The sequence below is a fragment of the Triticum urartu genome, chromosome 3, assembly GCF_003073215.2.
Source record: "Triticum urartu cultivar G1812 chromosome 3, Tu2.1, whole genome shotgun sequence".
In the NCBI taxonomy this organism is placed as follows: domain Eukaryota; kingdom Viridiplantae; phylum Streptophyta; class Magnoliopsida; order Poales; family Poaceae; genus Triticum; species Triticum urartu.
The window spans coordinates 272,547,998-272,553,887 of NC_053024.1; positions in this window are offsets into that span (position 1 = coordinate 272,547,998).

Below are 5,890 nucleotides of genomic sequence, written 5' to 3' on the forward strand. Positions count from 1 at the left end.
CGATTCGATCAAGCAGGGGGCTCCTAAGGCCGGGGAAGGCTCTGATTACCAACTTGTAATGCCCTCGATGCGGCTATATCTCCTACGTGTCACAGCACGACTTAGAGGCGTAACAGCATTGAAAGCAATGTCGCAAGTAAGGTAATCTTCACAACAACCCATGTAAATAAATAAAAGGAGAAAAGATACATAGTTGGCTTAGACTCGCCACGTCACACAAATTCATGAATAACATTACAATCATCCAATACACTCATGGTCCGACTACGGTACCAAAATAAAGATCAACCGCCACATGCGACAAAGTCCCCGGATCGCCCCAATTGGGCACCACTACTGATCATCTGGGAAAGACACGTAGTAACGGCGAGAGTCTTCATCGAACACCCACTTGAGCTCGGTCATGTCATCTGGAACGGTATCGTCGGTCCCTGCATATGGTTTTTAAAGGAATCTGTGAGTCATGATGACTCAACAATCTCACACCCTCGCGATCAAGACTATTTAAGCTTATAGGTAAGGCAAAGGTATGAGGTGGAGCTGCAGCAAGCGACTAGCATATATGGTGGCTAACATATGCAAAAGAGAGCGAGAAGAGGAGGCAAAGCACGAACAAACAACTACGATCAAGAAGTGATCCTAGAACAACCTACGTCAAGCATTACTTCAACACCGTGTTCACTTCCCGGACTCCGCCGAGAAGAGACCATCACGGTAACACACACGGTTGATGCATTTTAATTAAGTTAAGTTTCAAGTTATCTACAACCGGACATTAACAAATTCCCATCTGCCCATAACCGCGGGCACGACTTTCGAAAGTTCAAATCCCTGCAGGGAGTCCCAACTTAGCCCATCACAAGCTCTCACGGTCAACGAAGGATATTCCTTCTCCCAAGACAATCCGATCAGACTCGGCATCCCGGTTACAAGACATCCTCGACAATGGTAAAACAAATCTAGCAACACCGCCCGAATGTGCCGACAAATCCCGATAGGAGCTGCACATATCTCGTTCTCAGGGCACACTCAGATGAGCGCTCCATACAACTAAAACCAAACCTCGAGTTTCCCCGAGGGGGCGCTGCACAGGGCTCTAGTTTGGACCAACACTCAGAGGAGCACTGGCCGGGGGGGGGGGGGTTAAATAAAGATGACCCTCGGGCTCCGGAAACCCAAGGGAAAAAGAGGCTAGGTGGAAAATGGTAAAACCAAGGTTGGGCATTGCTGGAGGAGTTTTATTCAAGGCGAACTGTCAAGGGGTTCCCATTATAACCCAACCATGTAAGGAACGCAAAAATCCGGGAACATAACACCGATATGACGGAAACTAGGGCGGCAAGAGTGGAACAGAACACTAGGCATAAGGCCGAGCCTTCCACCCTTTACCAAGTATATAGGTGCATTAAGATAACAAGATAATATTGTGATATCCCAACAATAAACAATGTTCCAACAAGGAACGATCTCCAATCTTCACCTGCAACTAGCAACGCTATAAGAGGGGCTGAGCAAAGCGGTAACATAGCCAAACAACGGTTTGCTAGAACATGGTGGGTTAGAGGTTTGACATGGCAATATGGGAGGCATGATAAGCAAGTGGTAGGTATTGTAGCATAGGCATAGCAAAAGAGCGAGCATCTAGCAAGCAAAGATAGAAGTGATTTCGAGGGTATGGTCATCTTGCCTGCAAAGTTGTCAGAGTTGACTTGATCCTCGTAAGCGAACTCAACGGGCTCGTCGTTCACGAACTCGTCTCCCGGCTCTACCCAAACAAGAACAATAAACAAACGGAACACAATCAACCACGTGCAATGTTCAAACAACATGATACAAACATGGTATGATATGCGGGATGCGATATGTGATGCATATGCCAGATTTGACAAGGAATGATTGAACCTGGAAAGGTGAGGTGATTTTGGTTGAAATCGGTATAAAGATCACCGGAGTCGGATGCACGGTTTGGAAATGGCAAGCAAAACAAATACGGCACCGGTCTACGATAATCGACAAGTGACCAACTAAATGCATCAATATAAATATGCTACAGCACTCAAACATGACAACAAAATACATGGCAGGGATCCACTCATGATTCTTGACAAAAGATGATCACTAAGCTACGGCTAGTTCATCTATTAACAGGTTCAAACAACCAGACTTAGTGAAATTGGTGAAATTAACACAAGTCTGGAATTTAACATCAGGAAGCAATCTTTAGAGCATGAAAACTACATGCTACAGGATCTTAACATGGCAAATCAAGGCATGGAATGAAGCTACTCAAAGCACTTAACAAAAGTCCCTTAGTGACCTTGATCCAAAAGGGATCAGAAAATACAATTGCAAGCATGTGAACATGGCAAAAACATAAACAGATTCAGACTTAGTGAAAAACTGGAGCATGCAAAAACAGTTAACGAGTAGGCATGTTTACGAGCTCGATGCACTCACTACAGAGCATGGCATGACAAACTAAGCATACACCCATCAATAAGACATAACAGAGAAGCTAGACATGGCAATAACAACAACATAGCATGCACGGATCAATAGCAACATCCTCGGCAAAATCGCTAAACATGTCAACAATCTTCGAGGAATTCACTTTATAGCAAAAGTAGAGCTCGATTGACTCAAGCTAGGGTGCTCCATAAATACAAACGAAGACATGGATGGATAGAAAACCACAATATTAACAAAACATCCTTACTGATCATCCTCAAAAGAGGCACGGATCACTAGGAAACAACACGAACATATGGCATAAAAACAAAAACAGGACAAGGACTTAGTGAAATTCTAAGTCCCTGAAATCAGCATTACCGATTACGCTACTTTCCAAGCTTGTGCTAGTCACCACAAATACCACAAAAATACATGGAAAGCACCTCTGTAAAGATTGCATGGCATATAACAAAACACATGTAGAGCTCAGGATCATAGCATGCACACATTAATCATGGCAAAAATGACAAAATGCCATTTGCTAAAACAGATCTGACAAATTCATCACATAGCTCTCTTCCAACAGCATTTCGGGCATCAATATGAGCTCAAATGAAAATGATGCAATGAGATAAAATGATGTACTCGTTGAGACGAACATTTTGATATGATACACGCACAAATCGGAGCTACGGATGCAGAGTTATGGCATGTCAAACATTGCAAAAAAATCACCAGAGAGGGGAGAAAGTCAACTGCTAGATCTAGGGTTCGTCGACACGCGAACCGAGGCGGCCGAGATCTCGCCAGAGTTGCAGCTTGGGGGGTGCTGGAGTTGCCCGATCGCGGCCGCGGGAGGAAGTCGTCGGAGAGGATCGGCGAGAGATGGCGGCGGCGGCGAGACCGGGGCGGCGGGCGGCGCGCGATGGCGGGAGAGGCGGCGCCGAGCGCCTCGGCGGCCGGCAAAGCGAGGAGGCGCGGGCGGCGCTCGACGGCGGGAGGGCCGCGCGCGGGCCAGGCGGGCCGGTGCGGGCAAGGCGGCGAAGTGGCGCCCGCACGGGCCACATGGCAGCTTCCGGTAGGCGGCGGCGCTGATGTCCGGCGCGCCCGGACATTGTCTGGCGCGCTGCGGGGGAAAAAGCTAGGGTTAGGGGGAAGGAGACCCGGGATTTCATGAGGGGATCTATTTTTATAGGTAGGAGGAGCTAGGAAGCTCCAACTGGAGTGCGGTTTGCGGGCACGCGATCGTGATCGAACGCTCTAGACGATAGGAGAGGTTTAGGTGGGTTTTGGGCCAAATTGGAGAGGTGTTGGGCTGCAACACACACGAGGCCTCTTCGGTCCCTCGGTTAACCGTTGGAGTATCAAACGAAGTCCAAATGGCACGAAACTTGACAGACGGTCTACCGATAGTAAACCAAGGCCGCATGAAAAGTCTCGGTCCAATCCGAAAACGTTTAACCCCCACACACGAAAAGAGGTAGAAAGGACCACCGGAGGACATTGGAGCGCCGGAATGCAAAACGGACAACGGGGAAAATGCTCGAATGCATGAGGCGAACACGTATGCAAATGCAATGCACATGATGACATGATATGAGATGCATGACAAAGACAACAACACACGAAGACAAAAACCCGACAACGGAGAAATAAAATAACTTAGCGCCAGAAACGGCAAGAGTTGGGATACAAATATGGTAAATTACATCCGGGTTGTTACAGAGCATGCACGTAGTGCCGAGGTTTTTGATGACTTGTAGATTTTTGTAATAAGTATGTGAGTTCTTTATGACTAATGTTGAGTCCATGGATTATACGCACTCTCACCCTTCCATCATTGCTAGCCTCTTCGGTACCGTGCATTGCCCTTTCTCACATTGAGAGTTGGCGCAAACTTCGCCAGTGCATCCAAACCCCGTGATATGATACGCTCTTTCACACATAAACCTCCTTATATCTTCCTCAAAACAGCCACCATACCTACCTATTATGGCATTTCCATAGCCATTCCGAGATATATTGCCATGCAACTTTCCAACATTCCGTTTATCATGACACATTCATCATTGTCATATTGCTTAGCATGATCATGTAGTTGACATCTATTTGTGGCAAAGCCACCGTTCATAATTTTTCATACATGTCTCTCTTGGTTCATTGCATATCCCGGTACACCGCCGGAGGCATTCATATAGAGTCATGTTTGTTCTAGTATCGAGTTGTAATCATTGAGTTGTAAATAAATAGAAGTGTGATGATTATCATTATTAGAGCATTGTCCCAAGTGAGGAATAAAAAAAATATAAAGGCCATAAAAAAAAGAGAAGGCCCCCCAAAAAAGAGAAAGGCCATAAAAAAGAGAAGGCCCAAAAAATGAGAGAAAAAGAGAGAAGGGACAATGTTACTATCCTTTTACCACACTTGTGCTTCAAAGTAGCACCATGATCTTCATAGTAGAGAGTCTCTCATGTTATCACTTTCATATACTAGTGGGAATTTTTTATTATAGAACTTGGCTTGTATATTCCAACAATGGGCCTCCTCAAGTGCCCTAGGTCTTCGTGAGCAAGCAAGTTGGATGCACACCCACTAGTTTCTTTTGTTGAGCTTTCATACATTTATAGCTCTAGTGCATCCGTTGCATGGCAATCCCTACTCCTTGCATTAACATCAATCGGTGGGCATCTCCATAGCCCATTGATTAGCCTCATTGATGTGAGACTTTATCCTTTTTTTGTCTTCTCCACATAACCCCCTTCATTATATTCTATTCCACCCATAGTGCTATGTCCATGGCTCATGCTCATATATTGCGTGAAAGTTTATAGGTTTGAGATTACTAAAGTATGAAACAATTGCTTGGCTTGTCATTGGGGTTGTGCATGATGAGAGCATTCTTGTGTGACGAAAATGAAACATGACTAAACTATATGATTTTGTAGGGATGAACTTTCTTTGGCCATGTTATTTTTAGAAGACATAATTGCTTAGTTAGTATGCTTGAAGTATTATTATTTTTATGTCAATATGAACTTTTGTCTTGAATCTTTCGGATCTGAATATTCATACCACAATTAAGAAGAATTACATTAAAATTATGCCAAGTAGCATTCCACATTAAAAACTCTGTTTTTATCATTTACCTACTCGAGGACGAGCAGGAATTAAGCTTGGGGATGCTGATACGTCTCCAACGTATCTATAATTTTTGATTGCTCCATGCTATATTATCTACTGTTTTGGATGTTTATGGTCTTTATTATACACTTCTATATCATTTTTGGGACTAACCTATTAACCCAGAGCCCAGTGCCAGTTTCTGTTTTTACCTTGTTTTAGAATATCGCAGAAAAGGAAAATCAAACGGAGTCCAATTGACTTGAAACTTCACGTAACCTATTTTTGGATCAGAAGAGGCCCAGAAGACTTGGAGTGC